At 36.5% G+C, this 25,174-nt stretch overlaps 1 long non-coding RNA gene across 1 annotated transcript in view; it reads left to right on the forward strand.

The window, feature by feature from the left end:
* The window catches only part of LOC107976346 (uncharacterized), a 158,567-nt gene that overhangs the window by 85,878 nt on the left and 47,515 nt on the right, over positions 1-25,174 (forward strand). The window contains exons 3-4 of the long non-coding RNA XR_001720245.3: positions 16,623-16,700; positions 17,850-17,926. This is a non-coding gene — a long non-coding RNA (uncharacterized LOC107976346). The remainder of the gene's footprint in view (positions 1-16,622; positions 16,701-17,849; positions 17,927-25,174) is intronic.

The raw sequence follows: 25,174 nt of genomic DNA on the forward strand, positions 1-25,174 counted from the left end.
TCAAACAAACTTTGTAACCATTGACTTTAGAAGAATAATAAAAATACATTATCCAGCTCCCATACATAAAATATACTAGTTTCCAAGTGGACAGATGAGTCCTGCCAAATTTTAAATCGTTTAAAAATTTATTTTTTAGAGACTTTCAAAAGCAGCTTTTTAAGATCATCTAGGTGATGAGAGTTGATGTCAGACACCTATTTCCTTGCTCTCTCAGTTCTTTATTATATCCATGATAACTGCTCTGCTTATACTTTGAGGAGAAAAATGATTCTAGACAGAAGTTTATAAGGAAATTAAATCTCTGGAGATTTTTTTTTTTCTTCAAAAAAAATTCAACTTCTACTGTCCTTACTGGAACTTTTTCCTGGTTCTGTTGCCCATATTTTGACTACAGCTTTCTCAAAGCTGAATTTTATATTTCCATCTCCTTGTAGATCCCTTTAACCTTTTATTTCATGGTCTCCCTAGTCTAATTCTGATCCTCACTACCTTATTCTTGACATCGACTCTTTCTCTGCCTAGGGAAACAGGACCTGCCTCTGACTGACTTACAATTTTTTTGAGTCAAAATAATACTATTACGAGTCAAAAGTCTTATTTTGTTCAACTTGATTGATAGAGAGCTTGATTTGTAGAACCTTCTAGCATCAGTATTGGTCATCCATCTATTCTGCATTTACTGAGTGCCAGCTATATGCCAGACATTCTACCATGCCCCAAAATACAGAAAAAGAGATTAGAAAACCAGCAATTGCAGCCTGTCAGCACTTGAATGAGATCTGCTGCTTACTAGTTGTGTCACCTTGGGTAAGTTTCTTGAATCTATTCTTCAGTTTGTTATCTGTAAAATGATATTAGTGCCCTATGTCATCAAGCCGTTTTGAAGGTTAAGTAATGCATATATGTGTATTGCTTCGAGAGTCCATAGATTATTCTGTAAACAAGGCAAGTCCTGTGGCCTCAGACCTGTCTAATCACCACTCCTGTCCTGGTCTTTTGCCTTCACTGGACTTACCATTTATGTCAATTAAACAGGAGAGGCAGTTGATATTGAAAAGTAGGTGCAAACATTGCAAAACCCATTAAAAGATAGGTTTTTGATAATCTGTTTGTTCTCATTTGCAGAATCCCTTTTAAAAGACTTTGAAGTTCAGAGACAGATACTATAGTTCTGACTTGTAAGGGGCCATACATATCCTGTATCACAGCTAAAAATGGTATAGGCTCATCTGGCTTTTAAAAAGAAGAACTTGAGCAGATATTAATCCAAAGAAGACATACAAATGGCCAGCAAGTGTATGAAAAGATGTTCAACATCATTAATTGTCAGGGAAATGCAATCAAAACTATGAGAATTTATCACCTCACACCTGTTAGAATGGCTAATATCAAAAATCCAAAATATAAGTGTTGGTGGGGACTTCGAAGAATTAGAACACTTGTACACCATTGGTGGGAATGTAAAATGGTCTAGCAGTTATGGAAAACAGTATGGAGGTTACTCAAAAAAATTTAAAAGGAACTACCATATGATCCAGCAATTCCAAATCTGGGCATATATCCAAAATAATTAAAATGAGGATCTCAGAGAGACATTTGCACACTGATGCTCATTGCAGCATTATTCACAATAGCCAAGATATGTAAACAACCCAAGTGTCCAGTGACAGACGAATAGATAAAGAAAATGTGGTATATACATACAATGGAATTATTTAGCCTTAAAAAGAAGGGAATCCTGCCATCTGTGACAACTGGAGAACATTATACTAAGTAGAATAAGCCAGGCGCAGAGGGGTGAATATACTGCCTGATTCTGCTTACATGAGATATCTATAATAGTAAAACTTACAGAGGCAGAGAATACAATGCAGTTGCCAGGGGTTGGGGGTGAGGGAAATAGGGACTTGTTCAATGGATGTAAAGCTTTACTTGCGCTAGATAAAGAAGTTATAGAGATCTGCTGTATAACATAATACTTATAGTTAATAATAATGCATTGTACAGTTCAAAATTTGTTAACTGGGTAGATTTTATGTTAAGTATTCTTATCACAAAAATGGGACACAAAGAAACTTTGGGAGTGTTGGGTATGTTTATTACCTTGATTGTGGTGGTGTTATCACTGGTGTTTGCATATGTCTAAACTCATCAAATTATACACATCAAATGTGTGCAGGTCTTTGTATATCAATTGTGCCTCATTAAAGCTGTTAAAAATTTTGGCTTCATTTGATAATGAGGGCTCTTCAAAAAGGCTGATCACTGCTTACAAGACAGAACATACTTTGGGCTGCATACTGTCTTTATGTGAGTAGTCCTCATATGTTTACACTTCTTTGCCTTATGTTTATGCAATCTTATAACAGAATGAGATAGCATTTTAACACTGGTAAATTAATATGTGGCCTGGGAGTGTTTAGATTTAGTAGAATTAAAATGGTTTAAATTGCTAAACAAGAACAGTATTCATGATCCAAATATATTACTTTTGTATATATTGTACAACAAACCATTATTTCATTACTTAACTTATTAAGCTGACAGTTATTACCACAGACTAGGCACTTAGGATACAGATATAGAAGACAGTTTCTGTCTTAAAGAACTAATCATTTAATGTAAAAGATATATCTGAAAATAAATGTTTATAAGCACAATGATAACACTAGTATACACGAGCTATACACGGATATTAAAGAACTGAAGAGGGACCAAGAGAATGTGTACTTATTGCAGTGATTTATGGTCATTGGTTTTTCTTCTTTAACTTATTAGATGCTGCACAAATATGGACAACATTCTGTAGCACAGCTAAGTACACGTTTGGAACTTGCTTTTTTCTAACGTGAAATTTTATTTTTATTTGTTTTTAATTTTTTGTTACCATAGGTTTTTGGGGAACAGGTGGTATTTGGTTACATGATAAGTTCTTTAGTGGTGACTGGTGAGATTTTGGTGCACCCATTACCTGGGCAGTATACACTGAACCCAATTTGTCGCCTTTTATCCCTTGCCCCCTTCCCACCCTTTCCCCACAAGTCCCCAAAGTTCATTATATCATTTTTATGCCTTTGCATTTTCATAGCTTATCTCCCACTTATGAGTGAGAACATAAGATGTTTGGTCTTCCACTCTGAGGAACTTCCTTTTTAAAATGAAGGAGCTAATAAAATTGGCTTCTCACATTGTAAAAAAAAGTCATGAGAAAAACAATACATTATGAATTGATTGTTATCTCTATTTTGTAGTAAGTGAGAGGTTTGCTTTTCCTTGAATTACCGATTTTTTGGCTGGTTGTTTTGTTCTTTCTGTGCTGTGCAGATACAACCATACGTGGTTGTATTTTGTAGTCTGAAAAAGTTTGAGGTGATATGTGCTTGGGATGTCTCATTAGAAAAACATTTGGGACAATAGAGAGAAAAAGACCACTAAAATGGGAAGACTCATCTCTTCTTTGCAGTTTTACCAGAAATTGGAGCTCTTAAGTAATAAACAACCATCAAGTAATTAAAGAATGAAAAATGTGATTTTCATTATAGCATGAATTGTGTGATTCTTCTCTATTTTTCTTTTCTTGCCAATTCCATTTGGTATGATTGTGAAACGCCATTAATAAGCATTGTAAGTCCTTTCATTTCAGAAGTTCATTTTGGTTACCAATAAATGTTTTGTGTAGGACTAAGTGGTATAGTTTAAAATGTTTTTTCTCTTCTCAAAACAATTAGTTTGCTGAAGTCAGAAAATATGTTACCTGAGTTTAATTCTTTCTATTGAAGACTATTGTGTAACCATTTGGACATTTATTTACTTCATATGGTCAACCACCTCTCTTCATTTGATCACTTCTACATTAAAAGTCTATAACATGGTATTTGGGGCAGAAAATGTAAAGAAGTCACAATCCCTGAATATCAGTAGCTTTCCACCTAGTAGAAGAAACTGAATGCAATGATATCTATAATACAGATAATATTTGACAAACGCTATGATTTATTCATTCATTGAACAAAAATGTTTTATGCATCTCTCATATTCTGAACACTATGGGAGATTCTGGGGATAGAGACATGAAGAAGGCAGAGACATTTTGTGACCTCACAGCTTGGTGGGAATGACAGACATTTACCAAGAATTAAAGAGCCTTCACTATGGGCCAGACATGTAAGAACCTGAGATAGAAAACCCTGAGTAAAGGTGCTGATAACTTAATGAAGAAGAGCACCAGAAAATAAGCAATGACTAAGTATTATGATAAACTCACAAAAAAGGTGTAGGTAGGACATGACAAAAGGACATAAAAAATGAAGCCATCATCCTATTTTCTAATCATGTATTTCCATATGTTGTTTTATTACATGCTGTATAAATATGGGCAACATTTTACAAATGCTTGGTGAGTGACTTATTATATGTTATGTTGAATGTCACAGAGTGATATGAGAATGTAGAGGAAAAATTACTCTCTTTGGTATTTTCAGGGATAGTTTTCTGAAAGACCTGTCATCTGAGGTCAGTTCTTCATGAAGGACTGGTAGTATTCAGGAGAGGAGGATTCCAGATTGAGGAAACAGTGTGAGCTAATGTACAGAGGCAGGAATTTAGCACATATAGAATCGTCCTACGTGGATAGATTGATTGTAGGATTAAAGAGTGTTAAGCCAGAGGTGAAACCCCGTCTCTACTAAAAATACAAAAAATTAGCCGGGCGTGGTGGTGGCGGGCGCCTGTAGTCCCAGCTATTCTGGAGGCTGAGGCAGCAGAATGGCATGAACCCAGGAGGCGGAGTTTGCAGATCCGAGCCGAGATCGCACCACTGCACTCCGGCCTGGGCGACAGAGGGAGACTCCATCTCAAAAAATAAAATAAAAATAAAAATAAAAATAAAAAAATTAAAAAGTGTTAAGCCAGGAAAAGCATTTTCTAAGGCTTTCTAGGTCTTGAGGAGCCTTCTATACCTTGTAAGAAGTTTAGGCGGTATCTTGAGAGTAAACTTCAACATCGAAGGCAATAAATGGAACCAGGAAGACATCCGGTACCCACAAGGAGGTGTCAGAGACACCCAGAGAGAGGCAAAAAGGACAAAGCACGGGGAATCTGGGGTAATATTTACTTCTAGCAGTTTTAAAAATTTTTCTTAAAGTTATGTATGACGTTTATTCACTGAGTCCCATAATTTTTGTTGAGAGATGAAATATCATATACTTTACTAAGTATTATTGGGTCGAGAACGTAAAAAATTCAAAATAGGGTATAACCACAAGGCAGGAAGATACATTACCAACTCACAGTAATGTAAGTAAGATAAATACATGCTAAAACAAAAGGAGCACAATGTGTACAAAAGAAGCAGTTAATTCTGAACAAAGTGATTGAGAAAGGATTTGTGGACAGGCAGTCTGACTCTAGAGCCTGATGGCCATGATGTGTGTTGGGTGTAATCATTGGCTCTTTGCATCTTGGATGGAGTTCCTTGGGACCAGATTCTGATAAGAAAAGTTGATGCAGAAGATTTATAGGATAAGACTTTTGAAAGAAAGAGAAATTGACCTGTGGCACAGGTGCTCTGAGGAGTTGGTCAATCCTCAGAAGCTCTTGAGCTAGGAAGACCTTTCAGAGGTGCACTGAATTGAGGTAATTTGGCCGTGTCTTTATATCTGTGCATCTGTTAGTCATTGGCAATGGGGAATTCCTTGGAAAGGTTATAACATTGGGGAAGACAGTTTTCTGCAACTAGGGGCAATTCCCAGTGATAGATAGAACTGGGAGCTGCGAACAATGTTTAAACTTAGATGAGCACAATATGGTAGGTGGAAACCCAATTCCATGCTGTGCACTTTCCTTTTAATTTTTGCATTGAAGGCTATAGAAAGATGTAAAAAGATTTGAGAATATGAGGTGGCATATATGGATTTTAGTTTTAGAAAGTTATTTCTGGTAGTACTATAATGTATAATTTGGTGAGGTGATATATGCTGACAAGTGAAACCCATTTGTAGACTATTGTAATAGGTAAGACCCAATTCAAACCTGTGTGAAGTTTTCCCATTATCTCAGCCAGAATAATCTCTCTACCATTCTCCCATTAGTTATATTTTTATTTTAGCCCCAACCAAACCCAATTTATGCCATCAGTAGTTGTATCTGTGTATGTCTTGTTGTAGTCTGTGAATTTCTTTAAAGCAATAGCCATACAGACATATTCTTGTCTGTATCTCTCAAAGGACCACCATTGAGCCATGAATAAAATGGGCATTGGTAAAAATATTTTGAATTAAATGTTTGTTTCTTTTCTTTTCTTTTGATACAGAGTCTCACTCTGTCATAAAGGCTCCCAGGCTGGAGTACACTGGTGCAATCTCAGCTCAATGCAACCTCTGCCTTCTGGGTTCAAATGATTCTCATGCCTCAGCTCCCCAAGTAGCTGGAATTACAGGAGTGCATCACTGCACCTGACTAATTTTTATATTTTTAGTAGAGATGAGGGTTTCACTATGTTGCCTAGGCTGGTCTCAAATTCCTGGCTTCAAGTGATCTGCCTACCTCGGCCTCCCAAAGTGCCCAGCCTGAATTGAACATTTCAATTGCATTCAGGGAAGAAATAATAAGCTTCTAAAACTGGGTTAATAGTAGTAAGAACAAAGAGAATGTCACTGGTGAGGAACACTGAGGAGGTAGAAAGTGAAAAAGGACTTTTGGGCATGATGACGTAACTTCTGTAATATATAAATTATTTGTATATCAAATACACTGAAACACACTACTAGAATTCATTTATGTTTATATATTTATTTGGTACATTTTCCCAGGCCATTTCTTAAAACACTTCCCCTCTTTACATAAGTTTCTCAAAGTTTGTTTTTCCAATTTATACTTCAAAGAGAAAACATAATTTGAAAGTTGTTTCTACCCTTTGATGTTGTTTTATAACGCTTGCCTAAGGCATTAAAGTTCAGGTTAACAGTTCTGTCTTAGTAAAACTGATTTTGTAAGATGCTTTTCTGCCCATATTTCAAATGAATGCTTTGAATTCCTTTGCCAACTCTGTCAAGGTTATATGACTCCAGAAGGCCATCAGAACTTCCAGAAAGTCATCAGAACTTCCAGAAAGTCATCAAAACTTCCAGAAAGTCAAGAATAAAAGTATTTTTCTTTCTCAGGGTATGATTTGGTCAAGAAAAGACATGACCTATGAAAATTAAAATATATCTTGGAAGCATGAAAATGGCTTTGATTCAAGTGTGTAAAGTTTTCCAAAGCTGAGAGGGAGCACATTTAATCTGTGAACAAAGACATTATAATCTGGTGGCAGACACATGGTATGTGGCGTCAGAAAACACAGACTGACAAGTTATATGATCATGGGCAACTCAATGTTTCCATGTTTTATTCTTCTCTTCTTAAGAATGAGATAACATTATTTCTTGTTGTAACCAACTTGTCGGAATGATGTGAGGATACAATTAGCCAAGTGAAATACATGGCTAGAAGAAGCAGTGGGAAGAGCCCTGTGGGCACTCTGGGTCCAAAGGGAAGCCATTTTTGACTTTGTCTCACAGGGGTTCTTGGAGAGGGCTGCCAGTGGTTTGGGGAAAGACCACAGGGAGAAGGAAACTTCCATCTGAACTTTGTAATAATTTCGATCTAATGTGAACTTTCCTGGATAGAATCTAGGGGAGGGGGTGAAAGGGGAGTGCAGATATGAGCACAGAAGCCACAGCAGGTGGTGGGCAGGATTCCTGAAAGCCCTGCTTGCTTTCTCAGTGGGGAGGCTTAGAGCCCAGGGCAAGTTCTCAGCTTCTCAGCCCTGCTCATCTGCTGCTTGGAAATAAAATCAGTGCTATTGCGGGGGCGGGGGGGAGGGGTGGGAATGGTGGGAATGAGACCAGCCTTTTGGCTGTGTGGGAGCTGGGTGAGGCCTATTACTGCCAGCTTTTCCCCACTTCCCTGGCAACCTGTATGACACAGCGAGGGTGTCATAATCCCCCTGAAAACATAACTCCATGGGTCTGAGAGCCATACCTCCATCCCCTACAGCAGCCACAGCAAGCCCCACCCAAGGAAAGTCTGAGCTCAGACACCTCTAAACCTGCCCCCACCTTAGGGTCTTTCCCTATCTACCTTGGTAGCCAAAGACAAAGGACGTAATCTCTTGGGGGCTCTATGGCCCTGCCCACCAACTGAGAAACCCAAATATTTATCCAGGCAACCCTAGGGCAGTCTTGTGTCCTCCCTATACTATGGCAGCTGATGCTCTCCTGAAAGTGCCACCTCCTAGCTGGAGGCCAAACAACACAAAACCAACACACTAAACAAAACTATAACCAAGGACCCTCACAAAGTCCAATTCACTCCTCTGCTACCTCTACTGGAGCAGGTGCTAGTATCCGTGGCTGAGAGACATGAAGACAGATCACATCACAGGACTCTTTGCAGACACTCCCCAGTACCAGCCGAGAGCCTGGTAGCTCTACTGGCTGGTGAAACCCAGCAGAGAAATAACAATCACTGCAGTTTGGCTCTCAGGAAGCCCCATTCCTAGGGGAAGGGGAGAGCACCACATGAAGGGAGCAACCCATGGAACAAAATAATCTGAACAGTAGCCTTTAAGCCCCAAATCTTCCCTCTCACATAGGTCTACCCAAATGAGAAGGAACCAGAAAAACAATTCTGGTAATAACGACGAAACTAGGTTCTTTAACATCCCTGAAAGACCGCATAGCTCACCAGCAATGGATCCAAACCAAGAAGTAATCTCTGAATTGCCAGAAAAAGAATTCAGAAGGTTGACTATTAAACTGCTGAAAGGTGAATATCAACTTAAATTTAAAAATGTTACAGGATATGGATGGAAAAATCTCCAGAGAAATAGATAGCATAAATAAAAATCAATCACAACTTCTGGAAATGAAGGACACACTTAGAGAAATGCAATATACACTGGAAAGTCTCAACAATAGAATCAAAGAAGTAGAAGAAAGAATTTCAGAGCTTGAAGACAAGTCTTTTGAATTAACCCAATCTGACAAAGGCAAAGAAACAAAATGAACAAAGCCTCCAGGAAGTTTGGGATTATGTTAAATGACCAAACCTAAGAATGATTGGTGTTCCTGAGGAAGAAGAGAAATGTAAATGTTTGGAAAACATATTTGAGGGAATAATAAATGTTCTCCAGCCTTGCTAGAGACCTGGACATCCAAATACAAGAAGCTCAAAGAACACCTGGGAAGTTCATTGCAAAAAGTTAATAACCTATGCACGTAGTCATCAGGTTATCTAAAGTCAAGATGAAGGAAAAAATCTGCATCAGGTAACATATAAAGGAAAACCTATCAGATTAACAGCAGACTTCTCAGCAGAAACCTTACAAGCTGGAAAGGATTTGTGCCCTATCTTTAGCTTCCTTAAACAACAAAACAGTTAACAGCCATGAATTTTGTATCCAGTGAAACTAAGCTTCATAAATGAAGGAAAGATACAATGTTTTTCAGACAAGCAAATGCTGAGAGAATTTGACACTACCACCCCAGCACTATAAGAACTGTTAAAAGGAGCTCTAAATCTTGAAATAAATCCTTGAAATACACCAAAATAGAATCTCCTTAAAGCGTAAATCTCACAGGACCTATAAAACAAAAACACAATGAAAACCAAGGTATTTGGGCAAAAAATAGCACAATGAATAGAATAGTACCTCACATCTCAATACTAATGTTGAATATAAATGGCCTAAATGCTCCACTTAAAGGATGCAGAATGGCAGAATAGATACAAATTCACTAACCAAGTATCTTCTTTCTTCAAGAGACTCACCTAACACATAAGGACTTACATAAATTTAAGGTAAAGGGGCGGAAAATGTTATTCCATGCAAATGGACACCAAAAGTGAGCAGGAGTAGCTATTCTTACATCAGAAAAAAAAAATTTAAAGCAATAACAGTTAAAAAAGACAAAGAAAGATATTATGTACTGATAAAAGTCATTATATAATCACTAGTCTAACAGGAAAATATCACAATCCTAAATATGTATGCACTTAACACTGGAGCTCCCAAATTTATGAAACAATTACTACTATACCTAAGAAATGAGATAGACAGCAACACAACAATAGTGGGGGACTTCAGTACTCCACTGACAGCACTAGAGAGGTCATCAAGACAGAAAGTCAACAAAAAACAATGGACTTAAACTATACCCTAGAACAAATTAACTTAACAGATATTTACGGAATGTTCTACTTAACAACTGCAGAACATACAGTCTTTTCATCAGCATATGGAACATTCTCCAAGATAAACCATATAATAGGCCACAAAACAGGTCTCAACAAATTAAAGAAAATCAAAATTATATCAAATACTTTCTCAGACCACAGTGGAAAAAATTTGAAATCAACTCCAAAAGGAACCCTCAAAACCATGCAAATACATGAAAATTAAATAACCTGCTCCTGAATAATCGTTGGATCAATAATAAATTCAAGATCAAAATTAAAAAATTATTTGAACTGAACAATAATAGTGACACAACCTCTCAAAACCTCTGGGATACAGCAAAGGCAGTACTAAGAGAAAATTTCATGGCATTAAATGGCTACATGAAAATGTCTGAAACAGCACAAATAAACAATCTAAGGTCACACCTCGAGGAGCTAGAGGAACAAGAACAAACTAAAACCCAGACCCAGCAGAAGAAAAGCAATAACCAAGATCAAAGCAGAAGTAAATGAAATTGAAACAAAAAAACACAAAAATTAAATTAAACAAAAGATGTTTTTTGAAAAGATAAATAAAATGGGTAGAACATTAGTGAAATTAATCAAGAATAGAAGAGACAAGATCCAAATAAGCTGCATTAGAAAAGAAATGGGAGATATTACAAACAATACCACAAAAATACAAAACATCATTCAAACCTACTATGGACACCTCTAATTGCACAAACTAGGAAACCTAGGGGAGATACATAAATTCCTGGAAATATACAGCCCTCCTAGATTAAACCAGGAAGAAATAAAAACTCTGAACAGACCAGTAGCAAGCAGCAAGATTAAAATGGTAATTTTTAAAATGCCAAAAAAAAAAAAAAGTCCAGGACCAGATGGTTTCACAGCTGAATTCTATCAGACAAAGAAGAATTTGCACCAGTCCTTTTGACACTATTCCACAAGATAGAGAAAGAGGGAATCCTCCCTAAATCATTCTATAATAATGATAAATCATTATCACCGTAACACCAAAACCAGGAAAGGACATAACAGAAAAGAAAACTACAGACTAATATCCCTGATGAACATACATGCAAGAATCCTCAACAAAATACTAGTTAACTGAATCCAATAACATACAAAAAAGATAATCCACCATGATCAAGTGGGTTTCATACCAGAGATGGACAGATGGTTTAACATATGCAAGTCAATAAATATGATACACCACATAAACAGAATTAAAAACAAAAATCACATGAACATCTTAATAGACTCAGAAAAAGCATTTGACAAAATCCAACATCGCTTTATGATTAAAACCCTCAGTAAAACTGGCCTAGAAGGGACATATCTTAAGGTAATAAAAGCCATCTATGACAAATCCACCGCCAACATTATATTGAACAGGGAAAGTTGAAAGCATTCCCCTGAGAACTGGAACAAGACAAGGATGCCCACTTTTACCACTTACATTCAACATAGTACTGGAAGTCCTACGCAAAGCAATCAGACAAGAGAAAGAAAGAAAGAGCATCCAAATCAGCAAAGACGGAGTCAAACTGTTGCTGTTCACTGATGATATCATCCTATTCTTATAAAACCCTAAAGACTCATCTGAAAAGCTCCTGAAACTGATAAATGAATTCAGTAAAGTTTCAAAATACAAAATTAATGTACACAAATCAGTAGTCCTGCTATACACCAACAGCGACCAAGCTGAGAATCAAATCAAGAACACAACCTCTTTAACAACAGCTGCAGAAAATAAAAACAAAAACAAAAACAGAAAACAAAACAAAACAAAAAACCTTAAGACTATACCTAATCAAGGAGGTGAAAGACCTCTACAAGGAAAGCTACAAAACACATTGATGAAAGAAATCATAGACAACACAAACAAATTAAAATGCATCCCATGCTCATGGATGGGTAGAATCAATATTGTGAAAATGACCATGCTGCCAAAAGCAATCTACAAATTCAATGCAATTCCAATCAAAATACCACCATCATTCTTCACAGAACTAGAAAAAATAATCCTAAAATTTATACGGAACCAAAAAAGAGCTCATGTAGCCAATGCAAAACTAAGCAAAAAGAACACATCTGGAGGCATCACATTACCCGACTTCAAACCATACTGTAAGGCCATAGTCACCAAAGCAGCATTGTACTGGTACTAAAAATAGGCACACAGACCAATGGAACAGAATAGAGAACCAGAAATGAAGCCAGATACTTAACAGCCAACTGATCTTTAACAATACAAACAAAAACAAAGTCGGGGAAAGGACAGCTTATTTAACAAATGGTGCTGGGATAATTGGCTAGCCGCATGTAGGAGAATGAAACTGGATCCTCATCTTTCACCTTATACAACAATCAACTCAACATGGATCAAAGGCTGAAATCTGAAACCTAAAACCATAAAAATTCTAGAAGATAACATTGGAAAAACCCTTCTAGACATTGGCTTAGGCAAAGACTTCATGAACAAGAACCCAAAGGCAAATGCAACAAAAACAAAGATAAATAGATGGGACTTAATTAAACTAAAAAGCTTCTGCACAAGAAAAGAAATAATCAGCAAAGTAAACAGATAACCCACAGACTGGGAGATAATCTTCACAAACTATGGATCTGAGAAAGGACTAATATACAGAGTATACAAGGAACTCAAACAAATCAGCAAGAACAAACCAAACAATCCCGTGAAAATGTGGTTTAACATATGTTTTCACTCATAAGTGAGAGCTGAACAATGAGAACACATGGACACAGGGAGGGGAACAACACACACCAGTGCCTCTTAGGGGGTGGGAGGCAAGGGGAGGAAACTTAGAGGATGGGTCAATAGGTGCGGCAAAGCACCACGGCACATGTACACCTGTGTAACAAACCTGCATGTTCTGCACAAGTATCCTGGAACTTAAAGTAAAATAAAATGAAACATAAAACAAGAAAAGAAAGAAAAGGGTTAAGAACATGAATAGACAATTATAAGAAGAAGATACACAAATGGCCAACAAACATATGAAAGAATGGTCAACTTCACTAATGAGCAGGGAAATGCAAATCAAAACCACAATGTGATACCACCTTACTCCTGCAAGAATGGCCATAATCAAAAAAGCAAAAAATAATAGATGTTGGCATGGATGTAGTGAAAAGGGAACACTTTTACACTGTTGGTGGGAATGTAAACTAGTATAGCCGCTATGGAAAACAGCATGGAGATTCCCTAAAGAACTAAAAGTAGATCTACCATTTGATCCAGCAATCTCAATACTGGGTATCTACTCAGAGGAAAAGAAGTCATCATATGAAAAAGATACTTGCACACGCATGTTTATAGCAGCACAATTTGCAACTGCAAAAACATGGAACCATCCCAAATGCGATCAATGAGTGGATAAAGAAAATGTAGTATGTGTATGTGTGTGTGTGTATATATATATATACACCATGGAATCATACTCAGTCATAAAAAGGAACAAAATAATGGCATTCACAGCAACCTGGATGGAATTGGAGATCAATATTCTAAGTGAAGTAACTCAGGAATAAAAACAAGCATCGTATGTCCTCACTCACAAGTGGGAGCTAAGCTATGAGGATGCAAAGGTGTAAGAATGATACAAAGGACTTTGGGGACTTGGGGAAAGGCTGGGAGGTGGGGCGAGGGATAAAAGACGACATATTGGGTACAGTGCACACTGTTCGGGTCACAGGTGCATGATAATCTCACGATAATCTCAGAAATCACCATTGCTGTAACCTAACATCAACTTTTCCCCAAAAACCTGTTGAAATTTAAAAAATACAATTAAGTGGAAATGGTTTCTATATGGTAAAATGCCATGTAAGTCTTTGTTTGTATAACATTTCTTTTCCAAGTGTTTTCGATTTTAAACAACCCATACTTAGAATAATACTTGATTTAACTAACTATAGTTTTGGAATATATTGTGTTTGGTCTTTGGTTAGCTATGTTAACTAAAATTCATTAAGTGCTAACCCATTTATCAACCATTTTGCTAAGAATAATCTCATTTAATTCTTCTAACAATGCTATGATGAAGGTAAAATCATTTTACCAATGAGAGAACCGAAGTATACATAGGGATATGAGATGGTTTTTAAACTGCCAGTATACTACATTATTACATGTATATAGATAGACAATGGTGGAGCTTAATGTATGAGCACGTGCTGTGCTGTGTATATGTATGTGTGTGCATACGTATTATACATACAGAAATACATAAATATCTACAACAGGGAAACCTGCTTATCAGCAAAGTATGCTGCTACAGACATATAAGGTATACATAACTAAATATAAATTTGGAGTAGTTAATTTTGGAAATCATCTACGATGTGTGAAACGCCATGTTCAATGCTCTAAACCAGTTTTGCCTTGTAGAAGTTTAACATGAGCCGTATATGTCATGTAAACTTTTCTGATAGCCACATTAAAAGAGTAATAAAACAGGTGAAGTTAATTTAATAACAATACTAGCTATATCAAATGATTTCAATCCCTATTTCCCTTACAAACACAAGAAAAAATAATTGATAGAAAAATTAAATCACTATTTTATATTACAAAATCAAGGCTAACTTTTCAGTTTTAAAAGTTTCTGCTTTTGATATTGATGGGCTGCTGTGGGCAGTCTACACTTATAGATCACTAGCCTTGTGATGGAGGGCTCTCATTTCTGAGACAGCTGATTGTATTTTTTGTGCAATCCTTGATGAAAAAATAATGGATGTTTTTTCAGTTTTTTTCTGAACTATATTTGTAACCAACCCATGACTGTATCCTCTCCAGGTATATGTTCTATCCCACTAAATTCCAAAGCAAAGTGATTATTAATTATTTAAATTCCACAAATATGTATTGATGTTCTCTTCTATGCTAAGTACAGATATAATTCTGAAATAGCTTTTTCACTGGTGGAGCTAATAGTCTATACTAAAGGAAAGATAAATAAATATATAATAAAATGCAGTAAGTGATTTGTTTCTAAGATATCACACAGAAATACAGTATAAGAGCACTTTTCTCCTGTACCTTTACTTCTTTCAAACCTACTACATGAGATAGTAAGACACAGTTGCTTAGAGAATAAAGAAAACTGTGGCCATTGCCTGAAAGGAATGAAGTTTGATGCTTTGGTGAATGAGAATTTGATAAATATTTAGAATCTTCTGTACACTTCTTATCTGAGGATGTTCTTAGTTTAAAAAACATTTAAAACTCAAGGTAATGCATGCAGTGTGAAATTATCAAATTTTGTTTTATTATCAACTTTTAAACTTATTATTGAATAGATGGATATTAGAACATTTTTTAAAATGTAGTAAGCATTTGGTTAGTTTTGCTAGCCACCGTTCAAGCACTGTTTCTACTTGGAGAGAATGCTTCATTGTGCAGGGGTTGGAAGTCAATAGTATATTCCTTCTCCATACTCCAGGGCAGTCAGGGCTTGGACATATGACCTATGCTCAGCCAAGGTAGAGTCCAGTGGCTCCATAGAGGGTGTTTAGTTGGGGTGGCACCAATGGTGGCATCCTAACTAGACTGTTCCTAGGTTATGACATTGGCTTTTTTCTTGACTGCCATGTCTCTTTTGCTTCTTGTCATTTTCTGAGCCATTCTTTTCATTTTCTGAGCTATTTTCCAGCATTCCTGTTGATTCTGTGAACTACTAATAGTCTACTAAATAATTTGATTTTGAAATCAATTAGCCAAAGTCAGTTTTATGCATTTACAATCAAGGATTTAACTTCTATGGTGCTTGGCACCAGAAAGTCAATGGTCTCAAAACCCCAGGGAGAGAAGAACCTTATCTCTGGTTAACCTGGAATTGCAGGCAGTGAAAAATCCAGTTAATGTCCGGTGAGTTTCTGGTAGCTTATGGCATGCAATGACAAAACAACTAATTACCACTTGTGGTTACCAGTAATGAGGTTTCAATGAAAGGTAAATCTTTGAGGCATTGCATTGATATAATACTAGAGAAAAATTAAGGTCATACAATTTCCAGGATGCCAGAACGGGTGTTTGCTTCTAATGGAAATAGGTAAAAATAGAGAGGGCACAGGTTAAAGTTCAAAATTTTTGACTCAAGGTATAAAACCTAGGAACTTTCCATCATTACACTAAAATAATTTATTTTCTGCTGCAGCTACAGTGTTGAAAATCAAATGCAAAAGATTGAAAATGCAGATTGTCAAACGCATTTATAGGAGTTCACAGAAATGCCAGGTCTTCCATGTGAAAGCGATTTTGATTAAGAAGGGATAAAAGAATATGCATAGTTATATTGGATGATATCAAAAGATACAATGACCTTGATGTACTTTGTACCCTAACTCTCACTACCTTCCTTTGCCAGCTGAAGCTATGCCATCTTTTATGCCTGATGAGGCAGTTTCATCTGATTTGAAGATGATGAAGAAAAGTTCTTTGCAAGGTAAGTCAGTTCTTCTGAAGACTTGCCTGTACCTCAATGTCTGCACACATCCTACTAGAATTGGGGAATGGAATATAAATGAAAGCCAGATTCAAAGCTTTAAGCCTAAGAGGAGGAGATTTCACCACATTCAAAGTTAAAACCTAAAAAGAGAAGATTTCACCCCAAAGAAATAAAAAGAACTGGACAATTATTTTAACAAAACTTTGGGAGATATGTGTGAGAAGATATTCTGAAGTACCAAGAAAGGAAGAGCACTACATTAGACTGAATTTAATAATCAATTCAATCAAAGTGTTTTCTTGGCCAAATGGCTAAAATCTGGATTAAAACATGGCCCATGCTAAAGTTTAGATGCCCAAAATTCCTTGGCATGATGTATAAGGAAATAACCCAAAGGTAATGAGCAATAGAATTGATTGTGATAGACTCACCTATCCTAACCATGCTTGTTAAGAGGGTTCAGAAGATATCCTCTTCACCAAGGCCTTGATAAATATATTGGTGAGAGGGGTGTTACGTTCTCTGAAAAGTCCTGCAACGTTTTGGATGTTGAAGGGGGTCCTGCAATTGAAAATGAGTTCCCTAATGTCAATGGGGTGGAAAGATCCTAGAGTAGCAGAAGTCACATAAGAATATTCAACAATCAGAAAAAAAGTGGACGTGGCTACTATGATAGGTAATCAGAAGGGCCTTGCCCTTGGGGATTGTTGGTAGCGTAAGAGTACATAGGACTGATGGTGACCAAATCTTGTGATGCCTAAGACTCAGGTAGGTCCTGAGAATGGAATTCCAAAATCTAAATCAGTTCACAGGATCAGAGCTCTTATAATAAATATAGACTTAAGGAAGGATGCATCAGTACCATAATAAGTACATACTGTGAATCTTTATTTTAATCTTCCTCAAAGAAACCTATGGTCTTTTACCAAATGATTATGCACTAGGGAATGGGAAATACCTAAAGTTTTCAGAGCCTATTGCATGCTGGCTCCAAGCTAACAATAATTCCTAGGCACCCAAACGATGACTGTACTCCATGGATAACAGCAGGATTTAGGGCAATCAGGAGATAAATGGAATTGTGACCCATCCCCCTTCATGATGGGATTACTGTTATCTCAGCTATATTCTGCTATTGTTTTTCAGGTTGCTTATTGAATATTACTGGGAAAACAGGAAAATTAGGAGGAATGTTCTGGAGTGATTTATCTTTTTCATCAGGGGTGAGTAGAATTTCTGCTATGCTGTGGGATCTGGAAGTCATGTGGATGAAAGTCAAGTGATCTCTTTTGGTCCCCTTTCATACCACCATGAGTCTAGTCAAAGCTGATAGCGGGCTAATACAGCCTTATAAATTGTGGATAGCTGAGGATTAAGCATCCTTAGGAATACAAATGTGTATTTCCAATGATACCCATCAGGTAGCACTGATAAGCACCGGTGCTACCATATTACAGTAAGTGGAGATCCTGTACTTGGAGGAATTTAGTAATTTATCAGATTATGGATTGCCTACTTTTGGAGAGGAGTAGTTATATTTTGGGTTGTAAAAGGGATATTTGAGTAGGGTGGTAACTCTTTTGAGGGAAAGGTAAGAATAGGAGGAAGGGAACATCTGGCTAATGGGAAACATATATCTATATGGGAATAGATATGTGATTTTTTTTCTATTAATTTTCTAAAATTTATTTCTTTTCATGGGTATCTGCAATGTGTGGAACTTACTGGAAAGCAGAGGTCCTTTCCCCACTAAAGAAGGCCTTAAGAGACAAATATTTTCTTTCTATACTTCTTGGCAATGAGAGCATTGGCATGTGATCAATGCTTGGTTGTTCCTTCGGGACAGTGCATCTTGAGGAAGTGACCAAGGGACACATGCAATAGTTTTATGCTTCTTGCCTCACTAACATCCATGTGTGCCAAAGATAGATGTAGTCTTTCCAGGCACTAACTACAGAGAATAAAACTATGATCTCCTGGGAGGTGTCAGGAGGGTAGTAGTCATCTGGCCATAGGAGATCCAGCAATTTCTTTTTCATATAGACTTCCATTCCTCCTATCCTCAGCCCTCAGACTTTCCCCTTTTTCTTTTTACTAAATCTGATGCCTACAGGCCTCTCTGGGATTTCTTCAGGGTGAATCAACTTTATTCTCCTCAGGATCCCAAAGTGGGGTTAACTGCACTTAGAATTACAGTGCTGTCACTCAGCTACCTCAGTAATCTCTCTCCTACACTTCTCATCTTCCAAAACTTGGTTGAAATGTTTCATCTACTGAGATCTCCCAAATGGTTTATCTTTTTTGACTTGATAAACATTTCATTTAAGGAAATTTTGGAAGAACTTCAGGAGGCAGAGGAGAAAAATACATATTGGCAACATATCAAGTTTAACATTGCAATCTTCACAAACTATCCTCTTTCAATGGTTAGGATAAGTATGGCAGGATAATTGTATTGTTAAAACATGTCCAGAAGTTAACTGTGAATAATATCACTGTGCTCTAAAGCATAGGGCCACATCATTATTGAAAGTTGCACTGGTCATGATGGTATAGCAGCTCAGCTGAACTTCCTTTACTTTTATTCTTTCTTTTTTTTTTTTCCAGTGGAAGATATCAGGATGTCAGGATCTTCCACTAAATGGGGCAACTTTTGCATCAGAGTTTGATTGACTACTGTTAATGTCTGTCTCAATTTTGATTTCTAATTTAGACAATATTACAAGAAAATCCAGTCTAGGGACATGCCAAAAGTTTCATAGGAAAAAATTATTTAATTGAGTTTTTATGTTTGCCAAAACCCACTCAGTTAAAATACTTTGCAGACATTTTTTTTTCTAGTAAAATTAAAAGTATTTAACGTTCTTCCATATGTTTCAGGTTGAAAGTTGATGTACTAACCCTTTCTCTTCAGCCTCTCTAAAAAGTAAATAACCTCAAAAATAGAACTGGATGTAAAAATCATATATTTTCATTCTAAGATTGATACTTAAGGTCGTTTCCAAATACCACTACTCTGGCTGAATTTATGGCCTTTTGATGCCCCAGACTGTTTCCTTTTGAGGACTCTGACCAAGAGTCTGATCTTTCTATAGTTGGCCTGTGAGATTTGAAAGGGAAAAGCCTTCAGTAAAACATAGAGATGGTGCTTGTAGTCAAGGGATACGACCTCAGGCAGAAAAAAGGGGGAAAAAAAGACCATGTCAGTTTCTACTTCCAAGAAAAGCTGGTTGCTGTTTTGATAACAGTAATGTCCCTTTAGTTCAAAGTTACCAGCTATCAAAACAAGTTGCAGTCCATAGCAGACTAACTCCTTTCCCTTACAGAGAAGCAGATTCTAGTGTAACTGAGTCCAAATAAAAATATATTTACGAGAAAACTAGGCCCATGGATAGCAAGCAGAAATCAGAAAAAAACTAAACTTCTGAAATGTTCGGGAAAAAAAATATCATATGCTGTTTATATCCCTACAACTAAGATATCATTAGAAAAATTGTGTTAGAAGGAAATAAAATTCTAAAAGACGACACATCAAGGAGACAGGGTAATAGAAATTAAGTATCTATTAAAGTAAAATACAGAATCACTCCATCACATGTGTTAACTGTTCAGCAAAGCAGTTCTGCTCTGCAGTTGGTATGAGGTTTGAGCAGGAAGTATTATTGTCTGGCGTCAGAGCCAGGGCAGGATCCAGCTTGAACCTCCAAGTCATTTCACAAGGAAATATGAAATTGCAGAACAGTGTGGGTGGGCAATGGACATGACCTGACTTTCATTTATTAAATAAACACAGACTTGAGTAGTTGTACTTCTGAGAGCATTAGCAGTGGCATTGCCAAGGTATAGCACTTGGGGAAGAGGGAGTTTTGTCCCTTCATAAATCTCCATGAGCAACCCCTTCTAAGTCATCCCTCATAAATTTACAATCTAAGTAATCTAAGTAAAATCAAGTGTGCTTGCTCTGTAATGTAGCTTCAAGGCAAATTAATTAGCCTTCACTTCCAAAAACCTTCTCACTCCTAAGTCCTTTCTATAGCGAAATTCACGAGCTGCCAGTGTTAGTCCAACTCCCAAGATTATGTGCAATGTTGGTTCTTGCACGAACCAGAGCACGAGGGGCCTCCTTGGTCTCCAGTTCTCTTGTATCATTGTTTCATTTGCTGGCAGCGAGAGCAGGTAAAGAAAACCATAGTGTTTGTGTAGTATAAAAGATGACTTCTTAAAGATGTGCAGACAGCAAAATCCATGCTTAACCAATTGTAAAAATAAGAAAACCTGAAAACAATTACTAATCTATTTATACATGTAAAAACGGGAAAATGAATTCTTAGTATATGGACTGGACAGCTCTCAGAAAATTTTTTTTCACAAGCTTCTTGGCGGGGAAGGGCATATTCTGCTTCTAGGCAGAAATGAAGTCGTGGGGGAGGATTTGCAAGTGCGTGAAGTGGATGCACACGGGTGAGGCGTGCCCATTTTAGGTCAAATGCACTTTTCTAAAATGTATTGGTTAAGAAATAAAAAGAGTACCACAGAATTTCATCACATCCCACTGTTGCATTTTCTAATTATGGTGTTTGTCAATGTGACTAGTGAAAATTCAATATTTATAAAATAACTACATTCTAAGCCTGTGATGCACAGTCAGTGTTTGAATCAGAGAATTTGTGAGTTAAAATTCCCTCCCATGTAGATATCTGTCATCACCTGAAAGCTCTTACCATCTGATCTAAATATGTGAGGCACTGCTGGGTGCTATATTGTTACATTGAGTGTTTGAGGTTGGAAATAATTTTAAAACCGATTGAGTCTAATGGCCACATCTGCCCAGGAGAGGCTGAAAGGCTTCTTCAGAATACACCCATGCTGACAGAGTGATAGCCACTGTTATAAATAAAAAGTCTGTGAAATAAAAATAAAATACATAAAGCAATTAGGATAGTATCGATATGGTAGAGTCTGAAAGGTATCAAGAAAGCTACAAAGTCAGACAGGTTAAGCAACCAGAATTCATTTTCTTGTTTAGTCACTCAAAATATTCTTTTTCTAGCCACAATGTTGCAACCAGTTTTATAGATTTGTGCCCTCATAGTATGCAACTCTTTGTAGTCTTTGGACTTTTTTTTTTAACTGCAACTGGGGCTATTGGGCTATTTTCATAAACTGTCACTTAACTGGGCAAAATTCCAGTCCAGATGCTCCTGGAGTGTTTTTATGTATGAGACATTGTCTGCTTATTAAGGCTTGTCTGTAATTTCAGTTAAACTGTTGAGTGGACATTGTTGCTTACAGAAGTTAGAAGATACCAGAGAAAGAATGGACAATTTTTGTGAGAAACAAGCAATTCTCTGATGTTTGAGATAATATTAAATAAATCAACCGGAGATGATGATGGATTAACTAATTAAGGGATCCACGTAGTCTTTACAAAGGCACCCAGGAGGTGCTTATAATATCCTTGAGGATGGATGTCTTTATGATGCAAACAGTGAAAAGAACTTCCCTTGGAAGAAGACAAGATGAAAGAACTTTGTCTAAGTTCCAAATGGAAATGGAACTCCCCCATTAAAAGTTAAAAAAAGTAAAGAGGAAGACCTAGGGGAAGTTCTTCAATAGAGAGTCTTTGGCTTTCTCAATCTATGAGCCATTTTGCTCCAGGGAATATGTTTCCTCATAAATTTTTTGAAGAGACCCCATGATCTGGCATCTTGAGTTGGCATATAATTGAACCCACTCACAGGATCTTAATATCCTCTGCCAAAGGAGTCATCATCTGAATGGGAAAACCTTTGCAAAATTTTCCCTTCATCTTACAAGAATGACTAATTTTAGTTGTATCACAAGGAAGCATTTTGTTCCAAACAGAGTTCCTAGAAATAGCGGGGCATTCCAGTCCAACAGATGCAAACCTTCCTCATGAGAACCAAACCAGCATGCTTGGGCAACTTGTCAATGAAGCCAAATTCCCTGCTTTCAAGAAGATTGGAAGAAGATGGGGCTTCTAAAAGAAGAGATAGTTCCCACAACTCTGTGTGGGTTATCTGGATTGTAGAATATTGACAGCAAAATTTCAATCCCAGGAGGTCTCTTCCTCATCTCTCTTGGACCCCCTCCTTTGTTACTCTTCTCACTTGTTAAATGAAAGCATATTTCATCATGAAGCTAAACAAAACTTAGTTGAACATTTAAATTTATTATATAATTGTGACAAAGTAAAATATAATGTATAAATTACAGAGTTATGTGTATGCAATGTGTTAGTAAATTCTGAAAATGTAAAATAAAATTTTAAAATTAAACTTTAAAATAAAAATTTTAAATTAGAATTTAAATTTAAAAAAAATTTAAATATTTTAAAATTAAAATTAAAAATTTAAATAAAATTTTAAAATCTAAATTTAAATTTTAAAAATGCATGGCATATTGGGAACTTCACTGAACTGTAAGATAGAAAATGAGTCCCGCTTATGGCTTTTCTAGTAACTAATTTAGATTAGTAGCTTCATCTTTGTATTTAGTCATCCGTATAATGATAGAATGGACCTAATTAATCTGTAACTTATTTGTAGACCTAAAATTCTTTGATTCTGAATATAACATGTTCCTCTGCCTTGTATCAGAAATAATCATCAATATCAGATGGTGTTTGCTAAGTGCTGAGTGAGCTAATTAGACAAGGGAAAAGAGGTCAGTTCCAGACAGCATGGCAAGATAGTTTCAGGGAACTACTGGGACTTGAGAAGTGGACAGGAATGTAATAAGTGAATTGCAGAGCACTCAAGGCATTAGGATGTGGCATAAGTTAATGTATGGAGGAAGTAAACTCCAGATGTGTTGAGCATCAGGAAGTAGATTAACTGGCATCATGGAGAATTAAGACAGGCTAGCATGAAGTTAGAGACCAAATTATGGAGAGTATTCAGTGCCTGGATATTCAGAATTTATGCTAACAAATAGACAACATCAGACCTTTTTTTTTGATTGGGGGAGGAGTTGGGTAAATGGGGGAATTACATGGGCATAAGTTTTTGAAAAAGAGGAAAATGTTACTCCTTTTCATTATCTACCTGTTTCAGAATTTTTTTTCAAAAGCATGGACAGCTAAGAGTTGATTTCTTCATTGGGGCAATATCTTGGAATCTCTTAGATTTCTATATTAGCTCAAATTTTCTTATTTTATTGCTTAACCCAATTTATCTGATTAATTAGAAGTTCATTAGGGAATTTTTTGTGTGTGTCACACATTACTTAGCAGTTATTAATTTATTCCTCAAGTATTTCATGTGTGCTGTGCTTATGGGGTTGGGCTGAGTTCTGGCAATAAGACAGACACATTCTTCACTTTCTGAAGCTTCTAGTCTGTCCATTTACTTTTTTGAGTGAGTGATATTTCAGAACTTGTATTTTTGTATGGATTTTGCATATTTTATTGGCAGTGGTAAATAATGATAATTTTTAAAATTTCTGCAATATGCATCTAGTTTAACAGTTATCAGAAATTCTTGTTTCCTCTGAGGAATAGTTTGCAGCCACCCCATTCCATATCATTTGTGTTACCAAATCCTCTATGTTCATAATGATAAATTCCAAGTATGCCCATCTAAGTAGCGATTTTTAAACTTAAACCATTTGATTTGCATTATTCTTCCTGGAATAAGCAGATTTGAACTTTAGAAAATCCTCTGGTTCCTTTGGGGGAAAGAAGGAGTAAGCAGGCATAACAGAGGAAATAAAATAATCAGTGGGTCAGGGATGTTCAGTGGAGAAAGTGAAAATGGATCCACCAATTTCGATTATATTTTCAAGACTCATAATTTACCCTCAGGAAAGTTAAAAATGCTTTATTAGTCCTTTTGTGATCTCATTTCTCTTGCAAATTTCATTTTCAACTAATTTCCCTTGTATAAAATGTGAGGCAACTTGGGGATTTTGCAATGTGATGTGATTGTGCTTAGGGGGATGGTCTGGGTAACACGTTTTTAAGTAGACCGTAAGAGAAGGGTGACACTTGTCTTAATTTAGAGATTTTTAACATTTTAAGGTACTTAAAAACCATTATAAAATTTAGTATGGCGTTTATAGCGGAGTAATGTGGTGGAAACTTTTTGCACTGAGAGTCCCTGAACTATATAAGTATTCACAATTCCAGGCCTAGAAATCGTTATGAAATGAAGTTTTACATAGTGGAGACTATCCTGGGTTTTAAAGGATACTTTGGAATCTATCTACTTTTGGGGTTCATACAAAGTCCTGGGAGATGATCCAGCATATCTGTAATCAGTGCTTTTAACCAGATTTCATTTACTTAGGAGATTTTTTTACTTTATCTGATTATGAGGGAACTGTATGAGTCACAATTCAAATTATCAATAATATCAGACAGTTAGATTGAGCATAGCTGGGTCAAGTTATTGTTAGTGCTGGGTGACTCTCTCTGATGTGAGCAAACTGTGCCCCACGTTTTGACTCAA

The sequence above is a fragment of the Pan troglodytes genome, chromosome 7, assembly GCF_028858775.2.
Source record: "Pan troglodytes isolate AG18354 chromosome 7, NHGRI_mPanTro3-v2.0_pri, whole genome shotgun sequence".
In the NCBI taxonomy this organism is placed as follows: Eukaryota; Metazoa; Chordata; class Mammalia; order Primates; family Hominidae; genus Pan; species Pan troglodytes.